The following is a 24,359-nucleotide window of genomic DNA, read 5'->3' on the forward strand; positions in this document are numbered from 1 at the left end:
TACATGTGTTGGTCTTCCGGCACGTGTGGTGCGTCTTTCGTGAGTGTTTCGTCACCGTTCTTAAACTTGCTAAACCACCCTTGCACTGTCTGCGTAATCACGACACCCTCACCAAAGGCCTGAGGTATCTTCCGCCCCGCTACAGTGGCGTTTGATCCAAGTTGGAACTCGTACAGCATACACGCCCCTATGACGCTCTGTGGAGGTTCCATATTCACTCCGTCCTTAAATACATTTACGTTGTAACTGAACTGCCACAACCAGGTAGAATGTCGGATATACCCACACCAACAACTGACCTTCGCCTTATCTCCATTCGCATTCAACTCACGGTATGAGGGTCAATTTTACACAGAACTCCACAAAAAGCGACAGAACTTTCTTGGTTACCTTTATATATCTCACAGGACATAATATGTTTCGTATAGAGAATATTGTGTTTTTTTTTTCATATAGCGTCTATATTAAACTTTAAGTTTTAATATCTCGAGTTCCTGAGGTCGGAATGTCAAAACGCCTTCAGATTCGTGTTCCTCGTGATCTAGTTTACAAAATATATAAAAATCAGGGGAGGTCCAATTTGCTTCTCTGCATCCTACTTTTTAAACGAAACAGTTTTCCAGAGTATACATTTTGCTTCAAACTGAGTTCTGCCCTGGTTAAGAAACGTAAATTCGCTTCTATAAGAGTCTTTAAAGTTACACTTGAAATTGTCGTTCGGCATTCTTGTAGCTTGTGAAAGCATTAATAATTCAAGTATGTTTGTTACAACATCTACAAACGAATATTCATTCGTATAGAACCTCCAATACATTACATAGAAAACACATGAACTATACAAAGAAAACCATTGTGCATTAGAGCAGATCTTCTATTAGCAAATGATTCTGCACACGCGCACTGCTCAGACAGCCCAGAGCCTGAGCCTGAGCGCGAGTCCAAATTTAACTCAATCGCGATTGAGATTGTCAAAGGTGTAGTGGTTTACGTTGAATATACCATACCAACACTTTATCAACTAAGTCCTCTTAGATTTTTCTCCAATCCCAAAAAGCGGGTGGTTTTTCGTGATTAAGATATGTTTAAGCGGGGGACGAATATATAACCTGAAAATCGGGTGGTACCCGCTAAAATAGGGTAATAAGCCAACACTAAGCTCAATAGAAATAAGGTATATCCCTATTTAAAATCACTACACATGCAACTCATGAAATTCAATTTGAAATATCATCCACTTAGACTGACATCTTTTGTATTATTATTACTCTTTCCACATATTTTTAAAAATAGTACTGCCATTCTTTCTTTTGTTAACAAAAAGGCACCACCTCCCTTTCTTAATATAAAGAAAGAGAAAAGAAAGAAAGAAAATCTCTATCGCAATACACAATTTTATTGTTGATTTGTTGCCACTCCGATAAATGTGAATGTTGTGGTTTTGCATGTGTCGACTGGCTTCTTATCGCAAGTCCCAGACACCTGCAATAGTTTATACTAGACGGAAACACCGATCATATTGTATTCTGTATCTTTTTACTTCCCAATAACGATAGCGTGCCTCTTTGAGAAATTGCAACTTTTTTTTTTATTCTGCCAATTGTAAAAGTATAGAATTTCCCTACACTTTAAGACATTTTAAGAAAAAATACCTTCTTTTCCTTCTGCAAATTTTGATCATTTTTTCCCTACGCCGCCGAGGGAAATTTCCCTCCATTTGGCAACTGTGAGCCGGTGTAGGGAAAGATTCTTTGCTGTTTTCTCGTCGTTACTTGATATTAGTGCTGTAGATTTTTTGTGACATTTGCGGTTTTCAAAACCGAAACCGCAAAAGCGGTTTTCAAAACCGAAACCGCAAATGCGGTTTTCGAAACCGAAACCGCAAAAGCGGTTTTCAAAACCGAAACCGCAAATGCGGTTTTCAAAACCGAAACCGCAAAAGCGGTTTTCAAAACCGAAACCGCAAATGCGGTTTTCAAAACCGACATTTTGGTTTTATGAAATTTCACTTTTTTCAAAAACCGGTTTTCGGTTTTTTCAAGAACCGATTTCGACAGCACTAGTTATTAGTAAGCCTCACAAATTGTAAACTTAAATGGTGATCTTGATTTTGTTTGGTTGTTGTTTGTTCTGTAACAAAAGCTATCGCTTAAGTCGGTTTCCATGAAAATTTCTTGTGCCCCGTCTCCCTGGGCTTGTATTCTCGTGACATAGCCCGATCAAACTATATCTATTAATGACTGTCCCTTTCTGCCCTCGCACTTTTGTCCGAAACCTGGTGACGTGACACCTGAATTCACATAGTTTGAAAGACTATCCTAATTTCACATTGTGAAACGAAACCCATTTGTTTTTAGAACGTTAAATCAATTTAAATTGAATTGAAGTGTTAAGCTTTTGTTGTTGTTGTTGTTGTTATTATTGGAATTAAATTAACAAGAAACAAACGTCAATCTATCTTCTTTGCTCTGCCTATTACGTTATGTTGGTATAAATTATAACGAATATATTGGCCATATGGAGTAGGTAATTAAAATGCTTTCGCATAGACACTGTTATAATAATGTGCAGTTCATGGGAAAATTCACCAGCCCTGTTAATGCGTTTTTAATTTCTTAATAATCTATACATTTTGACAGACCTATGCTTAAATCAATGAAATTAATGTATGCAGTAGATTATTTTTACACTTGAAGATGTATATCAAACTCCTATATGTTAGTTGCAATTAAATATAAATATTAAGTATATTTTAACACTGCATTAGATATTCAAAGTTTGATATGGGATACCTTTTCTCTTAAGGAGTGATTTCTTTTCACTTTGTTGGTGTGTGTGTGTGTGTGTGTGTGTGTGTATGTGTGTGTGTGCGTGCGTCATACAATATACGCAGCGAGTAGAAAACCTTAAGACGGTTTTTGTCCGTTATTTTTGTCCATTGCGCTCTCCCAGTTTGCAATATTAATTCTTTAAATGTGCATTACCAACTCTCAAAAAATGGCCCCGAAGTTCATTTAACAAAGTCTGCCTTCTCCTTGTAAGTGAAAAAAGAACTTCAGGGATTTTTGGACATTGATATTTGTAATTGCAATAATAGCAGTAGGACTTATACTACTACTTGGCTTTCAAGATACAGCCGGTGAGTTTTTAGAGGAGCTAACTATTGGAAACAATACATTTTTGAATCACTATAATATATAAATTATTATATAAAAATGGATGTAACTATGTGTGTCTGATCATCATGGCCAAATTGCAAAGTTAAATTAAATGACTTTTGGTATATAGTTAGGCCTTAATCCAAATTGGGATGTTATATCACTTTCATTATAATAATATCTTAAGGGGGTGTGCGGATCCGAATTTTTGCGGAAAAAAAAAAAGTATTCACAAGCCGTTAAACTTGCGGAACTGAAATTCAATATATTAACTCTCTATTGAAAAGGAACACAACGTCTCATAGCATTTTTTAAAAATTCTTCTTTTTGAGCGGGGTCGGCACTTTCTATATATGCAAAATTGCTAGGAATGCGCATCAAAGTGGACATCTTATGCTAGATTTGCCTCCTCATTTGGTGACTGAGATTGTATTAGCAAACTTTATGATTTAAGTAACTAGAAAGTGCAATGGCAAAGAATTCATATTTAATTTTGGAACCTTTTAAGACTTTACAAGTTTCTGTTCCATAATTTTTTGCATGAGTGTACACATTTCAAAGATGCAGAATGAAGAACAATAGGAAAGAGATTAAGTTGAAAAGTAGTTCATATCTGCAAGCTAAATATCCTTCTGTTCTTCTTTTTATCTTTTCTTTCTCCAAAATTTAATCAATGATAAAAAAAAACCGTTAGGATACGACAGATTGTTTCAGTATTCTGATTAACATTATCTCCTTTATTTCTCCCACAAGAAAAGGTCCATCAATCTTCCATAAATATGACAGGCTAATTATTTTTTGTATTTTTCCTCCATTTATGTTTATGATGATAGTTTAAAAATGAAAATTAAGTACAGGGTCTTCTCTGTTCCTATTCCCCCTTCCACATACACGCTCTCTCTGTCTTTTATCTCCGTCTCTCTCTCTCTCTTTCCTTTTATCTCTTTTACTTACGCACACACACACACACTGATCTACAACATATAAATGTGCTTATAGAATATTATGTAACATGGATATATATATATATATTCTCATTTATTATCAAGTATAATCTGCAAAATTAAATGAAATTCTAAACTCTGAAACTGTTTAGTGTTTAATCCACTTACATAGAGTACATAATTTTATGTAAATAACAAAATAAAAATTCATGTTAAAACACAAAATAAAATAATAAAATGATATAATATTAAAACAGAATGCCTCGTACGCTACGATCTGATGTATACGATAAGAACCATATGAATCCTATTCAAAAGTAATAACCATCATTGTAATATTTGCCTATTAGAATAGAGGGAAAACTGCAAAATCATTACTCCGGATAGATAGTTAAGGAATTCGAACTAGGAACTTTTACATGGCTCTCATAATTTTTAGCTAATAATTTTGATGCTCTTGGTTTTAACTTATAGAGATTATATGTATTGTTTACTTCTTTAAATGTAACAATCATATACTTATACAATTTGTGTTTTTAATTGTCTCGTTCATTTATGCAACAGAACACAGATTTTATTCTCTAATCATTAAGTAGCACTTTAATAATGTTCCTTTCTTCCTTCCTTACTTGTTACATAAGGGTGTACATTATTATCCCAATGTTGCAATTTTCATGCTTTTAGTCCAGAATAATTAAATACCTGAAAAGAAAAGAATTACCGTATTTATAGAAGAAAATACTCTAACCTTATTTAAGCTCTGTATGATTTCAAAGAACAAATATCTTACATGTACATTCATACAGAAGTATAGCATACCTGTGCGTGTATGTCATGGGAATTTATGTTATATTATTCTTTCTGTTAGAATCTTTAATAAATCAGTAAATTATTAACCCGTAACATTTACTGGTAATGAACTAGTAAGTTGGAAAATTAGAAAAACAAAGATACATATATGCATGCTACTAACATTCACGTGCACACGGGAAAACATTGATGATAATTATATTGATAATTATCAACAGTTTTAATGAAAATACGAATTAAGACGACATAGTTTCTTTTCAAAGAAATATCTACTGATGTCCAGATTATGTTTTGTTACAGATGATGCATTATCTCATATTCATTCCAATACATTTGTTAGATCTTGAAACAAATAAGGAAACAAGAATAAATGTTGTGAATATTTATGTAACGGTTTGCATTTTATTCTTTGTTATACACAATTTGAGACACTGGCGCAACAAAAGGCTGTACTCTACTCTCCCTACTCTTTAGTTAATTATTTTAAACACTTTAAGTAGAGTTTATATGGTTGGTTCCACTTTATGTTTTTGACTAAGAGGTCAATTTTAGATGAAATTTAGGTGTCCAATCGTGAACAAAACTTACTTCCACTCGGTTAGTAAATAACATTCTATTGTATGAAAAATGGTAGAAAGCAAATTATTTTTCTTACTCTGTAGATTTGAGTTCAATCAAAATTCAAAAAGCGAAATGTGTGGGACTGAGCCGCTGTTCGATGTTCGGCTAAGTACTAGACTTTTCACTCCTTGAAGCTTTAACCCCCCTCTTAGTTTTTCCTTTTTTATATAGAAAAACAAAAGGAGAAATAAGTAATGAAACATTGTGGGACTGCTATTGGGACATAGGTTTATAGAAAGCGAAGAAAATCGTAGGAGCTGTATTGGTATAATCCTTGGTTTTGATTTGCATCCAAGAGCAAACTAAACATTTGATGGAACGTATATCCCTTCTTAGAAATGTCCGTTTCAGAAAGAAGCTTTAAAAAAGGCCCACCATCTTCCATAGGAATGTACGTCCCTACTTCCGGCACTTACCGGTATTTCTTTATGGACAAATACAGAACTTCATCGTAAATAAAAGTATCAAGAGGACCAAAACTCTGAAACTATATATCAGATATTCTCTCGTTTATAACGTTAACATTTTTTTTTTATTTTACTTAATTTTATGCTTTATGAAAATACATAAACTCATACACATGTGGTCCTTCAAGATGAAATCATGCTTGAAAATAGACAGATTAAAGTGAATGTAAGGAAAACAAATGACTGGAATATTGGCTTTTATTGCGAAATATGCTGCATGTAAATAAAATGATCGAGAGATGATCTCAGACATATTGTAACGAGTTTATTGTTAGGTCACAAACTTCGGTCAAATAACCTAAAATTCACATTCCGAACAGAGTTAATTTATAACTGTAGACAATATTTTAATCTGCTTCTTTTCATCTTATGATTTTCATGCATTTATATTGTACTTTTCAATCGTTACTCCATACATCTAACACATTTCAAGCGATTGAAATGGCTGATTTTTTTGTTGTAAAGTATTCACTGTTTTTATCACATTGTTCGTGCCCTGAGAAGCAAGCAAAATCTTATCATATTGTTCCTTTTATGAAATCTTTCTCAATATCACTCTTACATTGTTTCACTTATTTTATATTTCATGCTATTCTTACGAAAAATTGTGCCCTAACCTGAAATTCTTCCCAATATAAGTGGGATTATGTTTTGGTCACCTATCATCATACGTAATATTAGGTCTACTTTGTTTTATACTTGGAAATGACGGTTTGCTTTTTTCTCACTCTATTACAGGATGAAATCAAATTTCTGCGAAAACGAATGAACAGTCGGAATGCAAAACTAGTCTCTTTTAGACCATAAAACATTTAAATCCATCTAGATCTCGATTCGAGTTTTAGCGCTATTTAAACCATTCTTCGCCACTATATAGTTTAATGCTCAAACTAAATAGTCCAATTCGGAAAAAAAATGTTGTAAGAACAATAGTGTGATGATACGGGAGATTCTGTTAAGTGTGTCAGGTTGTCTTAAATTAAAAAAAAAAAAATCATTAACGCTACAACGCATAATTCCCATTTAATGAAAAGTTAGCACAATAAATAGCGACAAAATTATTGAAACTTTTATGAAGTAATTGTCTTTCATGGTAATGAAATCGTTTTCAAGCCCTGCAAATAATTTCTATTGATGACATTACATCAGCTTTTCCTACTTACTTTTTTGTTTGTTTTCTTTTTCTAATACATTTAACTTACAATTTGGGAAATGCTATGAACTAGCCATAAAACGAGAAATAAAGTGGATATAGTAAATGTCTAACATAATTATAGTAAACTTCGTTAGGTTGCCAACGAGACGAGACGAAAAATAAAGTTTTCTCGTCTCATCTCAAAATTTCTTGTATCGGTTTGTAAATTTATGTGCAAAATATATGCTATGATTTTTTTTCCTTAATTTCATCTAGACGCAATCGGAATCCTGCATTACGAGGAGTCTATGAAAGTTAAAATAACATTTAAACCATATTTGTTATTTGACTATATTGCGTAATGACATGTATATCTTTAAATGTGTTGTTGCTATAATCACTCTATCAACTTAGAGTTTTTACACTATGAATCAAGTAACATTAGAAAAATGTTTGAGATCTAAGACTTGAATTAACTAGTGCTACCCACGAAACTCATGAAATTTTTCGGCTTGGTTCTAAAAATGTACTTCTCGTCTTGTGGACAACACTAATCTTAATCGAGTTTCATCAGTGTAGTATTTTTTTTTTTTTTGATAAGAATACTTGTTTCAAGGAAGTAAAACTATTTCTTCATTTCCATTTTTTTTTCAATTTCCTAATCTTTAAACTAAAGGTTGCCTACGAAACAACAGTTGATTCTGTCTTTTCTCGAAAAGCTGATGTGAAAGTGATATCTCATCTCGGAGGTATAGCCTATCTATTTTCATTGTCTCGCATCACATCTCGTCACGAAAATTCTGTCTTGTTTTGTCTCATGGGCAACCTACGAATCAATGACGATGAAAGTAACGTTTACCTGTCTTCCACATGAACAACACGGATGGTAAAAAGATATCAATGATACCTCTAATTGACTAATTTTATGACGTAATAACACCCTAAGGTTCATACCCTTTTTCACGGGTTCTTATCTTAGTGTCGGGATTTTACTGATTCAGTGATAAAGCACTAACTTCTGGTGCGTGAGGTATCGGTTCAATCACAGCTTTGTGGTGGACAAACTCTGTGAGCGTGCTTTTTTCGAAGTTCTTCCGTTTCCCCTCATTTTCCTCATTGTATCATTCCACCTTTACCATTCATCTCATCATCACTGTCTCCTTTAAGCTTGGTGCATAATCGTGGGATGCTCAAGTGTATATATATACAGTGGTGCCCACCCCCCTTATGTCCATGACGCACCCCCCCGCAATTGTCTATCCATAGGTATTCTTCCATGAAAAAAATCTTTTCGATTAATTTTTACCCCCCCGTCAAACATATTTATATAGATTTTTACCCCCCCCCCAAATATTTCAATGACGCAGTTTGCGTCATAGCCCCCCCTTGTGGGCACCCCTGATATATATATATATATATATATATATATATATATATATATATATATATATATATATATATGTGTGTGTGTGTGTGTGTGTGTGTAATTGAACGTCCAACGATTATTTCGTTGAGGTATTTACATGATTTTAATAACTTAAATTGGCATGGATTGGCATTTTGTTTTTCCGGAATAAGGATATGGGCCATGCGTTCGACTTACAACTAGAATGAGCTACCTTATCTTTTATGGTCAGAAGATCGATCGGACATAGCCTGGAGAACTGATATTGATGTTCAGATTTACCGATTTTAAATAGATACGTTTCTCGTGGAGTGCTTTACATGTCCATTAGGATAATGTGTGCACAGAATAGGATTCAATATTAGATACTAGGACATCTATTCCAAACATCGGCAGACCATGTTTTATGTTCTTAATGACATATTTTTCTCATTACGATGTTAGTGGTGGAGATCAAAGGTTTTGAAATCGCAACCCGACCGCGGATGCTGAGGTCATTCAGCTCTCTTCAGTCTATAATTACACAAACAGTTTGTTTCAGACCTTACTTGAATTCTGCAGTCTATTGTGTCACATTAATTCTACGGTTCATTGTGACTACACTCTTCAATATTGGGCCATCTCTCTTACCTTCACTTAGTTTACGCCCATATGACATGATGTCTTCCCACAAGTTTAGTATACCATCTCCTTGGATGTTGTTGCTCTGGATACACCTAACACACTTGCAGTCTCGACATACCTGCTCAGGCTAACCGAAAATCTGCAGTTTGCCCTCTTCGAAAATCGAAGTCTCCTTTTCCATTATCAATGTATGATCTATGACATACACGGATCCGTACTACCCCACACACTAAAATAAAAGTCACTAATGTTTCAGGGTTACCAATTCACAAATGTTTCATAAAGCAGTAACGGGGTGTTTCCATTATTTTGATTACTATCTGTGTATATCAGTGATATCCAAGTCAATATCGAAAGTGCTTAAAACTGTTAATGGGAACGAACTAGAGTGACAATAAAATATTCATCTGGAAACAAGACAGGTTCCGGATTTTTAAAAGTCATGAGAAATGAGAAATAGTTCAGTGTGTAAAATACTGTAGTTCCTGTTTACCTCAGCAATATCTAATATGTTTATACTGAAATATAACATTATATATATATATATATATATATATATATATATATATATATATATATGTTATAAACAGCATTTAACTTAAAATGTAGCAGGACATGATTCTGCCTGAATTTGTTACTTTGCCCTAGCTCGAATCCTTGATATTACATTGGATGAGAAGTTGACTCTTGAACTGAAGAATGCCAGGACTATTTCTCAGAAAAACCTATGTTGTTGAGAATAGCTTTAGTCATGTCAATAGGTCAGTCATTCGATACTTATGAGAAAAGGAAAGACATGTCGAAGTTTATTCAACAAAGAGACAACCGCTAAAACTTCTGCTTCCTTAGGAGAAGTACTGCGAACTATAGATCATATTTAATGTAGAGAATTTCAGTTCAATTCTTGTCTCTTTGTTATTATTAATACCTTTACAAGAAGGTATTAACAGGAAGTACTGGGTTTGTTATTTACTTCTTTCACTTGCATAAACGGGACAAATACTACTTTTCCCATCTACTGACGGGACGGCCGGGACACACCTCTAAAATGGGACTGTCCCGGTCAAAACGAGACGGATGGCCACCCTAGAACGAACATAAAGTAAAAATCATCAAAACTAACAGGTAGAAGCTAAAGCAAGAAAATACAAAACTATGTCTATCAAAAAAATCAATAGTCAGGGCCTGCCAAAAGCAGGATGCTTAATAATACTAATAATAGTCTATCATTCTGAAACACTTGAATAAATCAATGTGTTTTTTTTATTATCAAGGTGCATATTATCAGTTTAATTTGTTTTATTTCTTTATATGGTTTACTTCAGCCGGCAACCGCAACAGAAGACTAACTAACTAGCTAACTCTATGGCCTATGGAATCCGGAGGTTCAATGCCGCGTTCACAAAAGCTCTCCACTGACTTCTATCCTTAGCTAACTGCATCCAGTTTCTACTTTGTATTCCTATCTCTGCGAGATCCATCTCAATATTGTCCTCCCATCTGCGCCTAGGTCTTCCTAATGGTCGTTTTCTGATTGGTATTCCAGTCAAGACTTTGAAAGCGTTTCTACTTTCTTCCATTCTAGCTACATGACCCGCCTACCTAAGCCTCCTTGACTTGACGACCCTAACAATGTTGGGTAAACCGTATAAATTATGTAGTTCCTCGTTATGAAGTTTCCGCCATTCCCCATTCCCATTCCTCTTGGGTCCGAATATTCGTCTCAGGATCTTGTTCTCAAATACTTTCAGTCTATGTTCTTCCCTCAGTGTAAGCGACCATGTTTCGCAACTGAAGACAGTGACTGGAAATGTCGGTCGTTTATTATGAGAGTTTTATTTTATTAATTACTATAATGATTTCATCTTTATTTGTTCCATCACTGTTCGCTGTTTTCCAATTTTGAAAGAATAGAGAATAATGTAATATACTCAGTTAGAGGGTAATGAGTTAACCAGATTCTGAAACTGTTTCTTTTTTTTTCTGTAATACATTGTAACAGTTAATATTGAACCCATTTCTCATACACGCAAACATACATATACTCAAGCAACTATACACACCATGCCGTATAGTATCATTAGGATTAGGATTTTGAATTAGATATATGGACTTTCGGCACTTATATTAGTCCGAATATGGGGGATGATGTCCCTTGGCGGTAACACAGCCCTGGGAATTGGGAAGGAAGAAATAAATGGGAAAGAAAGAAGCGAAGTGAACCACTCTGTTATGTACCATCCCGGCATTTGCCTGGTTTGAATGAGGAAAATCTCATTCAGGATGGCAGGTCAGGAAACTGTTACATTTTTTCGACCGAGTGTCCCTCCGGGAATCAAACCCGGGACCGCTCGCACCAAAGGCGAGAGCATTAGCGAGCATCATTAATATTATTTGAATGTATTAAATTGGTTCGAATTCTACCTTAAACTTAAGTTCACATTTCATATTGTTTCGGTGCTAAACTTGAATGAACAACAAAACATAAATGCAATATTTGAACTTCAGTGTAAACAAAGAATCATATAAAAATAAAAGAGCTTGAATTCCTCCATTTATCAGAACTGGATTGGTCTATATTCACAAATAAAATAAATTATACGTAAGGGAACCTTATACTTTCTGTCGTTTAAAGCAGATTAAGACAAAGTAAATAATAACAGTTCAAGTACTATAGCCTTCATTACGTCTGTGATATTTGTTTTTATCAAATTATGATGATCTGTTATCCAAGAGTACTTTGTACCGTTAGTACATAGAAAGTTTCCTCTTTTTGGTAAGAATGTTGGTACTCTGAATAAAATATTGTTTAGTAAATATTGACTTTAGTTTGTTTATTAATACAGAATCTGCAAATTTTACAGCTAGGTGAAAATACACATTTTGGAAACTTTCTTGGCCTCTGTCTGATTTCCAAATGTTTGCTTTATTAGAATTTGGTCAAATTACACTTGCAACTACTATTTTGAATTATAACAACAGCCTTGCATTCTAGTTCTTTGAATTCCACAAGTTTCTACGTATAGGCCTATTGCTAGTTATGATGTTTGTTTGGTTATACCAGTCACCTGACTTATAATAATAATTAAAAAAATTATTATTATTTACCAAATGCTTTAGCAAAGTCCAAATAAAAAGAGTTAACTTAGGCTGGTGGGTAAGTTGATTCTATTTAATTGGATTTTGCTAAAGCATTTGTTAAATTACCTCAACACTTATTGATAAATAAATTGAAAAGAAATAACTTGCTTACCTATATTATTGACTGGTTGACTTCATATTTAAATGAAAGGAAATTTGTGATAAAATATAAAGGGAAACTTTCTGCTACTCATAGCAATACCTCCGGGGTACCCCAGGATTGTAATCTTGGTCCTCTATTGTTTTTGCTATATATTAATGACATTTGTGTTGATTTAACTTGTAAGTATGTTTTATATGCTGATGATATTAAAATTTTCAGTCCAATTAAGTCCAAACAGAATCAATATACTCTACAAAATTATAGACATCATAGTGAAATAGTCCGAAGAGAATTCCCTATCCTTGAACTTTAATGAAACGCAAAGAATAACATTTTCGAGGAAAGTTAACACTTTAACACTATAAATATAAGATATGAAAACAAGATATCCAATTTGTCAAGCATGTTAGAGATTTAGGATTAATATTATATGAAAAATTGCTTTTTCAGAAAAATCTTCAGCTTGTAATCTCCAGAGTTAGGACAAATTTAACAATGTTGAAATGTTTATATCGAAATTTTGCTAATATTAACACCTGTAAAATTCTCTACATGTGTAATATCAGGTCTCATCTTGAATATTGTACGGTAATTTGGAATAGTGAAGCAAGATATTTTAGTTCCTCGAATGAATCAGTTTAAAATTCATTCCTAGCCTGGTTAAAATGAAAATTTAAAGAAATAACAGGGACGAGCTTGTCAAACATAAGGGCGTATCTTAATCTTACCCTTCTCTCTGACAGGCGTCGGCTCTTTGACTTGAAATTTTTTATGTAATTCTGCATTGAGATTTTCTTCTGGAGAACTTTTTCTCGATAAGAATTCCCCACAGAAACATTAGGAATTGTGTTTCCTTTATCAGTAAATATTTAATTAGCTCTCGAATACATAGAAGTATAGAAACAGCTAATAATTTTCACCTTGTTCTTGATCTGTTTCATAAGAATTTCAAGAAGATGCGTAAATTATTTTTTAATTTTTTAAATAATGTGTGGAATTTCTCAGTACCTTTATGTTTGTGATTGATTGTCTTTTTTGTATTTTTATTAGTTATTGTATGGATTTGTTATATATATATATATATATATATATAGTACTAACTTTTTAATCAATTGTACGAACTCTACTTTTTTCTCTTTCTTTTACCAATGTTATTCTTCTTGCTGTAATTTTCATTAACACTTCCTCATTGTTTTTTCGTTCCACCTAGCTATTTTTTCACTTCTTCCCTAAACTCATACACCGAAGACTTTCATTTTGTTGCTTTTTCGTAATTATCAAGTTCCTATCCCACACAGTAGAACACTACACATGAATATATTTGTTGAATTTCTTAAGAACTCTTTTTAGTTAAAGAATTTCATCAGAACCAGTGCATCAATCTGTCCCACATTCTCTGGAGTGGATAGAATCGTTGGATGTCCACTGCGATTCACGAAGTGGATGGATTCTCTGTGCTCACAGTCCGTACCCACATCTACACTGTACTAATGTTTACACATACTTCTCCATACACAGTATTCATGCGACGGTGGATGTTGATAGTTGTCAAACTTTCCACAGTCAGAAATTCGATGACTGCGTGCTGTTTTAACCAGAATTTTATGTTGGAATTGAGTAATGCTGGAATTGTGTTGTTGTTAGTGAAGCGACCTAAAAGAGCAAAACATATTTGTAAAGCAGAAGGTTCGAGCTTTCATATACCTGTACAACAATTAAAAATAAAATATTAAAAAGAAAGGAAGTTTGAAGTAAAACTTGGTGAACAACCCTTGTATTTAATAAATCTTCCTATTTTGGAAATTGAATCTTAAGAAAGCACGAAAACTATCATTTATTCAGGTTTCACTCTACAGACGCACATTACATCAGAATTATAACTAAGGTTTTACGATTTTTTGCAACTCCCAATTGGCGGTCATCTTCATTTTTTTTTTCAATATGAGCTACCTATCGCTGATGTTTACACTTAACTACTTCTAGCAATATTATACAAAACATAGAGCTTGTATGTGTAGCAGCTTTATATAAGAATAGATCGATGGAAACTCGGATTTGGGCGTCTATAACCATGTTAACTCGTCATGTATGAGGGATGACGTTACTCGGCGAACACACTACCCGGGAAATTGGAGAGGAAGTAAGGAATGAGGAAGGAAGAAAGCGGCCTGGGGCCATTATGTTAGGTACTATACCGGCAGTTACCTAGTAAGAATGAGGAAAACTCGGGAAAGCCTCACTCAGGATGGCTGAGAAAGCACTTTTTCGACGAAATGTCCACACCGGGAATCGAATCTGAGACTGGAACCACTCGCACCAAAGACGAGAGCGTTAGCCACTACGCGGGGCCACTTTCAGCAAATGTATCCTTTCAATGCGTAGTAGCAAATAATGCTTACGCAACGTAAATATTCTATGATAACTTTTATATACAAGCACTATAATGATTGCAAACAAAATGCTTTTGAAGAAAAATACAAATTACTCTTCTGTAAATTTTCAACACCTACTTTCACTCCTTGAGTTTTTCTCTTTCTTTTTTCGGTGACCAATGTATGTCCTTATATAGCTCATATCTTTCTGTCTATGGATGCACTTGTTTATTGGTTGTCATTAGAGTAACGGATGGGTGGTTATATCAAATGATTTATAAGTGTAGAGTTGCCGGAAGTAAGCACCTATTAATAGATCTCAAAGTCACGAAAGAATTCGATATGCAGAATCTAAAGGCCTTCTTTCTTTATTGATGTATTTCAAACAGACGAAAGATACAATCTTCAGTGAAGAGGAAGGAAAAGAATAAAACTTGATCACAGTAAATGGAATACATAGACTTCGTTGTTTGTAGATGGATGTAAGTGAGTGACCCTTCGTGTGATAAGATTACAATTACACTATTATTGCTAACGCTTCTTTACATGAGCCAAAGAGAAATAATACGTGCTGTAGAAGGAGCGGAAGCAGAAAACAGTTTGGTAATTATGAACGTAGAGGAAGGAGATAAAGTGTTGCTTCTAGCAGCAGTTAATGAAGTGCTGCTATGCGTTCCACCGAAATTAATCATTCTGTGTGCTAAGTAAAACATTGAAACACTGCATAACAGATTAACAGAATTTATCAATATATATAAGGTTGATTAACATTGTATATATGTAAGCATTGTTGTATTGATTTTTATATTTTTTCTACCTTAGTTAGACCAAGTTGGGTAGCCTTTTGTGATATAGAGGTATTTGACAAAGTAATGGAAACATCTGTGAAAGTTGGAACGTCTTGTATTAATATGGTGTTGGTCCCCCTCTAGCACACAATACAGCTTATTCTAAACGGAATAGACCGATGCAAGTCCTAAATAGTGGTGAGTGAAATTTTAAGTTATTTTTCTTGCAGCACAGGTCAGGTAGAAACGAAGGAAACGGAAATCGAAACCAAATCCTGTTTTTCAAAACAGCTCACAGAGGCTTGATGATATTCAGGTCTGAGGACTGAACGGGCCAAGGAAGATATCAACCTCGTAAGCATGCTCTTGAAACTACTTTTAAGTATGGCCAGTGGTATGAAGGAGCAATTAACACCCTGAAATGTGGCATTTCTGTCTGAAAATAAAGTTTGTACGGTTTGGTAGACCTGGTTACACTGATCCTGTGACTCAACTGTGCAATGTGATAAAGGGGACAACAGGATATTATAATGTAACGCTCCATACCGTAATAAAGCCTCCATCATGTTTGACAGTCGAGAGGAGACAGTCCACATTGTATTCTTCAGAGGAGCTCGTCAAACGAAAACGCATCTAGTCATAAGCGGCGACCAAGGGCACCGATTTCTCTGTAACTCTGGGGGGGGGGGGGCATTCAGATATTTCTTGTTGCAGATAAGGGTCTAAGAAGGCATATATCAGGATTTTAAGCCAAATTCAATTCAAATTATGCCAAATATTGTATAATCATAAAAAATACATGTAGGTCTAGGCCTAACAATAAAAGTACACATAACAATGCATATAACAATAACAAATACATATAAAAATACATATTCATAAAAATATATGGGTTGGCATACATGAGGCTTGGGGGGGGGCCTGAGCCCCGCAGGGTCGGCGCCCTTGGCGGCAACGCAAAAATAAATTGAGGAGCTCTAGGGCTGCCTATGAAACAGAATGTTCATAATGAGATACGAGACGAGAATACTCTTCAAATTCAAATAAATCCACTTTCCGAGACGATATACTTTTACATGTTTCCGAAACGAGACAGCCTCAGTTTTTGTGTATAGGTGGCTTAGTTACTGTAAATTGATATAAGGAAATTATTGGGTATAGAGTTGTTTGTTTGAAAACCAAAAAACCTTAATCAAATTCGGATTTAGACATCTTCAGTCCTCTTCTATGGACCGAATAACTGGCCACTCAGCTTAACTGATCTTCCACTCATTCTTCCCGCTTCTTACTTATTTTCGTTTCCCGCTCTTTCGCGCTAACATTAAATCATTGACAGCACGTTATAATGCAGTTGCAAGAGTGACGAACATTTATTCCTTACATTTTTTGTTCTCGATACAAAAATGATCCATGTTTCAAACTATACGCAGTAGACACTTTCTACCAGGAAATAACTAAAAATAGAACACTTCACTAAAACTCAATCCTTGTTCAGAAAATTAAAAAAAAAGCAGCAAATCATCGCTATAACATTCCTTTATCAAGACTACTGAGAACTAAAGCGCTGGTACGACAAGAAATCTTGAGCATAGTCTTTAAGACCGACAAAGAATGTAGTCACTATAACATAGATTATATTCTGATGTAGTCGATAAGGAAGGGGGCTCGACATGAGAGGATAGCTTAAACATCCGTCCCAGTTAAGGACTTGAATGTATTAAATATTTCTCTACATCAGTGACTAGTCAGGAGGAGAGGCCTGACCCGGTACAAGCCTCCACCTTAGAACAATGATATCTAAACGGATTATGCTTTCATAAGGTGTATTCCATTTGTGATTGTTGATATTATCGTTTTTTTTTATTTTGTAAAAACTATATAATTCAGACCGTGTAACGTGGGTTCCTGTCACCACGGCATGGCGCGTCCTCAGGTTGCGGATCGAGGAGAAGGCCTCTAGATATAGAGGTTAGCTGCGAATATACTGAATAAGCAGTCGCGGACAGCCGACTAGGAGTGGTCCTCCAGCTTGGGGGTTTGGGTAGGGCTAACAACCTCGTTCTGTAAAAAAAAAAAAAAAAAAAAAAAAAAAAAAAAAAAAAAAAAAAAGCACTTGTTCAAAAATATTCACAAAAGCCTCGGACAAGGACTGATAACTTGGCACGACCTTAGCAAAAGAAAATAGACATGAGATTTGGAACATGGAATATTAGGAGTCTTTATAGGGCAGGCGCGTTAAAATCCGTAACGAGTGACTTAGAGAAATACAGTATGGACGTAGTAGGAGTTCAGGAAGTTAGGTGGGAAGGAAATGGAGCTGTGAATTCCGGAAATTTTACGTTTTTTTACGGGGAAGGAAATAAAAATCACCAGTTAGGAACAGGGTTTTTCGTTCATAAACGTATATTACCAGCAATTAAACGGGTTGAATTTGTTTCTGACAGACTTTCTTTTATTACTCTTAAGGGACGGTGGTGTGATATTATTGTTTTAAATGTACATGCCCCAACTGAAGATAAGGATGACGATATAAAAGACAGTTTTTACGAAGAAGTGGAACGGATATTTGACCAACTCCCGCGATACCATATGAAAATTCTATTAGGGGATTTCAATGCGAAAGTAGGACGAGAGGATATTTTCAAACCGATTATAGGGAACGAAAGTCTGCATAAGCAAAGTAATGACAACGGTGTTAGACTCGTGAACTTTGCAACATCCAAAAACCTAATCGAGAATAGTACAAAATTCCCACATCGCGACGTTCATAAATACACTTGGACATCACCAGACGGGAAAACACATAATCAAATTGATCACGTTTTAGTAGATAGAAGAAGGCAATCTAGCATAATTGATGTCCGGTCGTTTAGAGGGGCTGATTGTGACACTGACCACTACCTGGTAGCAGCGATAATACGAGAGAGGTTATCGTTGAATAAAGGTAATATTCATTGTCCGAAAACGGAGAGATTCAATTTAAAGAAATTAGAAGAGAGCCAGGTAAGCATTAGAGAAGCATTGTACAACGTTCTTACAGAACTTGGAATACCGAGAAAGCTAATTAGATTAATTAAGATATGTTTAAATGAATCCCAAAGTAATGTCCGGGTAGGAAAATTTTTGTCCACGAGCTTTCACGTCGAAAATGGCCTGAAACAAGGAGATGCGTTGTCGCCATTATTATTTAACTTCGTTCTGGAATACGCTATAAGGAAAATCAAAGATAGCAACCAGGGCCTACAGTTGAACGGTATTCACCAGGTTATGGCATATGCTGATGATGTAAATTTAATAGGGGATGATAGGAGAACAATAGAAAGAAATGCAGAGATCTTATTAAACGCTTGCTGGGACATGGGTTTAGCAGTAAATGCAGATAAAACTAAATACATGGAAGTGATCGGGACCGTAATACAGCAAATTATGGATGCGTTAAAATATTAAATAATACTTTTGATAAAGTGGATAGTTTCAAATATCTAGGATCAATATTAACAGAGGAAAATCATATTCACGAAGAAATCAAATGTCGACTAAAAGCAGCGAATTCGTGTTACTATTCGGTTCAAAATCTCTTGTCGTCGCGAATTCTGTCGAGGAATTTGAAGCTTAAAATATACAAAACGATAATCATTCCTGTTGTTCTGTATGACTGCGAAACATGGTCACTTACTCTGAGGGAAGAACATAGACTGAAAGTATTTGAGAACAAGATCCTGAGACGAATATTCGGACCCAAGAAGAACGGGAATGGGGAATGGTGGAAACTTCATAACGAGGAACTACATAATTTATACGGTCTACCCAACATGTTAGGGTCGTCAGGTCTGGGAGGCTTAGGTAGGCGGGTCATGTAGCTAGAGTGGAGGAAAATATAAACACTTTCAAAGTCTTGACTGGAATACCAATCGGAAAACGACCATTAGGAAGACCTAGGCGCAGATGGGAGGACAATATTAAGATGGATCTCGCAGAGATTGAAATACAAAGTGGAAACTGGATGCAGTTAGCTAGGAATAGAAGTCAGTGGAGAGCTTTTGTGAACGCGGCATTGAACCTCCGGGTTCCATAGGCCATAGAGTTAGTTAGTTAGTTAGTTTTATATAATTCAGAAGTTCACCAGCAAATATATATTCGGTATCTTTCTGATCCCTTTTTTGTTAGAATATGCATCAAAATGTACGTCCTCTGGATGAGAAAACGATCATTAAAATTGAAAGTAAATATTCGTTTTTCTTTCTTTTAAAACGATTGTGATTTCTTGTTTAGCAGAATTGTGTACGTGGTTGCTGGTTGTGCTTTCGGTGGGAGTACTAAAATTTTCCTGTATTGACACAGCGTCATGAGGCAATTGCAGAGTTACCTGGGTTGAGATAGCAAACTCGGTCAAGGAAACCAGAAATAATGGCGTTAGGAGCCGATGCGCTAACCACACGGTTGACTATGTGTCTTTTGGCCAGCTATAAGCCTTCATTGACAGTAGCACCAGAGAGATTAGTTTAGAATCTATTTCTTTCTGTTAGCTAATTTTGTATTTCAATACCGTGTAAGTTAAGAAAACTGAAAAGAATGCGATTTCTGTAATATGTCTTACCTGCAATTAACTCCACCTCTGAGTACTGAAATAAAATACTGAACTTCGTGTTGTAATGCCGACTAATAAGAACTCAACATATTTGAGTTAGTGACGCAGTCCGTGCATCGGCTTCGCATGCCATATTTCTGACATGGAATTCTATCTAATATTACACCACATCATTTTATTCACGGCAGTTAGTAGCTCCATAATGATTTTCTGGGTACGTCACTGTTTTATGTATGGAACATAACGGGGAAGACAAATAGAAGGAAGCAACCCATACCAACGAAATGACACTCCTAAGTATATAATGTTGTTAAAATTATTACTACAAAAAATTGAGGCTATTGAGCCTATAACGTTTAGTTTGATTGAGTAATTTGGTGAGAGAAACATAGCTGTTATGTAAAATTTGTGCAGGGTCTCAGTTCCCTCCAGCCCCGTGAATTCAATCGCAAGTTACAGTATAACTTAGGTATTAATAAATCGACAACAATGCTCAGTAGTCACCAGTAAACAACGGAAGCTGGGGACAGAAAAAGAAACAAAAGAAAAAGAAAACACAGACCTAAGAATAGTCTGTCTTCTTCCCTCCAAATAAAAATTCTGGAACAGAGAAAATAGTTGTTTAAAGATACTAGTGCTATTTAAATAACCCGCAATTGATAATTAAGAAAAGTTATGTTCTCGAAATGAATAGTCAATTTTAAAACCTTAGTCAGGAAAACTCTTTTGCGGAAATAAGAACAGAGAAACGATACTGAATCATTGGAGATCAGTTTCCTCAAAAACAATTTGGAAAGGTTTGAAGGAGTTTGAGATCCAGGTTCCGGTGCCTATGTGTTCAGTAGTGGGGAAGTGGATGAAGGATTATTTTTTCTGAAATAATAATAATAATAATAATAATAATAATAATAATAATAATAATAATAATAATAATAATAATAATAATAATAAAAAGAAAACGACAGGTTGCCAGCCCTCCAATGTCTAGTTTTTGTGGCCTTCGGACCATACACGTCGCCTTTACACATTTGTGCCGTAAAGCAACACGACCATTAATACCCATTTTATGTACTTCCTACCTCGCTGTTTTGGATGATACTAGAGGATTTAGATGCTGGTTAAGTTTTGTGGTCACTCTGTTCTTGTTTTCTTTTATCTTGTCACAGTCTGCTTCAATGCCCGGTGGTCCCTATCCCAACATCGTCTTTCAATCACTATTGTAGTTCACCGACCTTATTTTATCGTGCACTGTATGTGTGGTCACTCATGACTTTCGAGATCTGGATAACGTCACTATTTGCTCACCAATGTCCCAGCTAGATGGGCATCAATAATTACGTCTCTTTTTTACCTATCAGGCCGGACGTACTGGTCACCCACCACACGTGCACAACGTCCTCAACCATACAATTCCCACTCGACAAGCAGGAAACAATCCGTGTAACTTGGCAACAAACAAGAAACGGTTGATATTCGCAATGTTCGGTGTTACCAGGGACAATGAAACTATGTCCCACTTCTAACAAGTGTTTCCATTATTGTGTTCAATACCTGTACCTATTTTGTACATATGGATACAACCAGAATTTCGAGCAGAAGAGAATGATTTTTGGTTATTAGTTGATTCAGTTTAGCATCCCTTTCATTACCAAAGCTGGACCTACAAATTAACCTGGGATCCGAACCACATTAGCTTCTACCAGGAATCGAACCCTAGTCTTCTGCGTCTTAGACATGAATGCTAGAGTACTTGTTCCCAATCCTTTTTGAGCAACAACACACTTTGCTGAATGTCAACGACATCGCGACACATTTATTTGATTTTGATTCGTTAAATTATTATTGTGCAAGATTACAATATAAATCTCAAGTAGTACTGAGCATTGTTGCTGCCACTGGAATTGTTGATTGGTACAGTCTGTCTCAAAATTGCTTTTAACTAATTATGCTTCATGATGTATAGAGTAACAGGACTGTGCGACACACCAGTTGGAAATCACTGTGCTAGAGAATAAGGTTGTTTACTGTGAATAATATAAACTTTAATTATTTTTATTTGAAAGACATTTTGATTTTGTGAGGCTTTTTCCCTCTACAGCTACACTCAGTTCATCAACTAATGGAATAACTATCATTGTTGGTTGTGTCTCTGTAAATGAAGGTAATACTTTAAAAAAAAAACTTATTTTGGAATAAATTGATAATTTTACAATAAAGTAGTACAAAATGAAAGAGTGAAACAAATCCGATATATATATTCTCGAAACATTATTATACATATATACGAATAAACAAAATTTTCCACTAAATTCAGAAACTACGAATCAATTAACACTAGAACCATCAATCATATTCATATACAAAATTTCCGGCTAACAAAAACTCAAAACCCATTACACTACATACGAGGAACAAAAACTATATAATGCAAAATTCTATCAAACAATTGCTAAATTTGCAATTTAAAACATAAATTATTACTACATAATAATCTATTGTATAACATAGAAGAATACTTTCAATTTCGAAGAGGGACGTTATCTTCATACGTGACGGGCTTAAGGCCATAAATAATGGTAATGCCCAGAAACATATACAAATAAATAAATAATGTAAGTACCATTATAAAAAGGTAAGGTTTACAAACTACGTAACAGGTAAGGTTTACAAACTACGTAACAAATTAACAGGTTTTGGTGACATTTATAAATATTTTTATATATTTATAAACTACAAAATTAACAGAAGCTATTTAAAAAATTTTGTTTGCTTTTGGAAAACTTCAAAATTCTTCTGTATGCTGATAAGGTTATGGAAATGATAGTTGCACATGTTCCAGAATTTGAACTTTATAAATGTCTGGAATAATACAAACCATAAGTAGATTTACAACGAAACTGTGTCAAACGAATTGCCATCCCCTTTTAATAATTATAGCGATACGTAACGAGGGATTATTGATTTAAAATAATACAGACCTAAACACAATTATAAACAATAACCATCATCAATCGTTGTTTACTTTAATGTTAACGCACTCCTTGTGATACGCCTCGTTTCAATTTAAAAACTTTGGAATAACAGGGCAATTGTAGTGGTAATTTCACTCAAAAAATTGCAGTGTAAATAAGAAATATAGAATTCTTGAATATATGTAGAAAATATCATGTATTTTGGGATTAAGAGTGCTGGATTAAATTGGAAACGCTTAAATGCAAAAACTAGTGTGAAGATATTGAACATTGATTTTATTGTAGTGGATAGAGACGAAAACAAAAATATAAACATGAAGACACATTCTCCTGTGAGTCACGCAAAATGTTATGATGAAGTGGTATCTACTGGTCTATAAACTACTAATTCTTTGTCGTGGGTGTTATTTGAAACAGTAAATGTTGATTTCCGGAACTTTGTGACTGTGTCTCGTATATATGAAGTCGGCATTAAACTAATGTAGAATAACGAAAGAGAGGGAAGAATGCTTTTTTAACATAAATGAATGTTCTGAAACCTAACTTGAGTCATTTGTTTCTGGAGTGCCAGTCATTTCAGTGACCAAGTTCTCTCCCTTCAACCTCTTTACCCTTCTCACCTTCCCACGTACGTAAGATACGAAAGAAAGTGCCCCAAAACTGTTTTATGTCAACTACTCCCTCTTGGTTTTTCCAGTTTTAAGTGGCGGTAATTAATTATCATTTTACATAAAATTTGCATTAATGAAGCTGCTTTACCCTAAATTTATTACTCGTTCACACAAGAAGGATTATAATTTTACGTTTTTGATATCCTTACCACGTTTTTTATTTTTTGTCACGTAATATGAAAGCTGATAACAATGCATAAGGAATATACATATGTAAATTTGGAAAGTAAATCAAATGGAAAATGTTTCACACACACACACACAAACATATATATATATATATATATATATATATATATATATATATATATATATATATATATATATATATATATATATATATTCAATTATTATTATAGTCGAAGGAAAACCTGTACGGTATTTATCTGCTGTATTTTCTAATGAACCTAAGAAAAAATAGTTTATCCTATGTTTGTCTTATTTACTAATGTGAAACAAAATATCTAATATAGGCCTATAGAATTGTGAGCATTCTGTTTAACTACTTGAAGCAGAGTTTCAGTCAATATAACACGTGAATATAATCAGTGTAACACTGTTAG

At 34.6% G+C, this 24,359-nt stretch overlaps 1 protein-coding gene across 1 annotated transcript in view; it reads left to right on the forward strand.

The window, feature by feature from the left end:
* Positions 1–24,359, forward strand: part of LOC145664489 (uncharacterized) — a 294,263-nt gene that overhangs the window by 160,553 nt on the left and 109,351 nt on the right. The window lies entirely within an intron of this gene.

Source organism: Thermobia domestica, chromosome 11, assembly GCF_964235325.1.
Source record: "Thermobia domestica chromosome 11, izTheDome1.hap1.1, whole genome shotgun sequence".
NCBI classification, from domain to species: Eukaryota; Metazoa; Arthropoda; class Insecta; order Zygentoma; family Lepismatidae; genus Thermobia; species Thermobia domestica.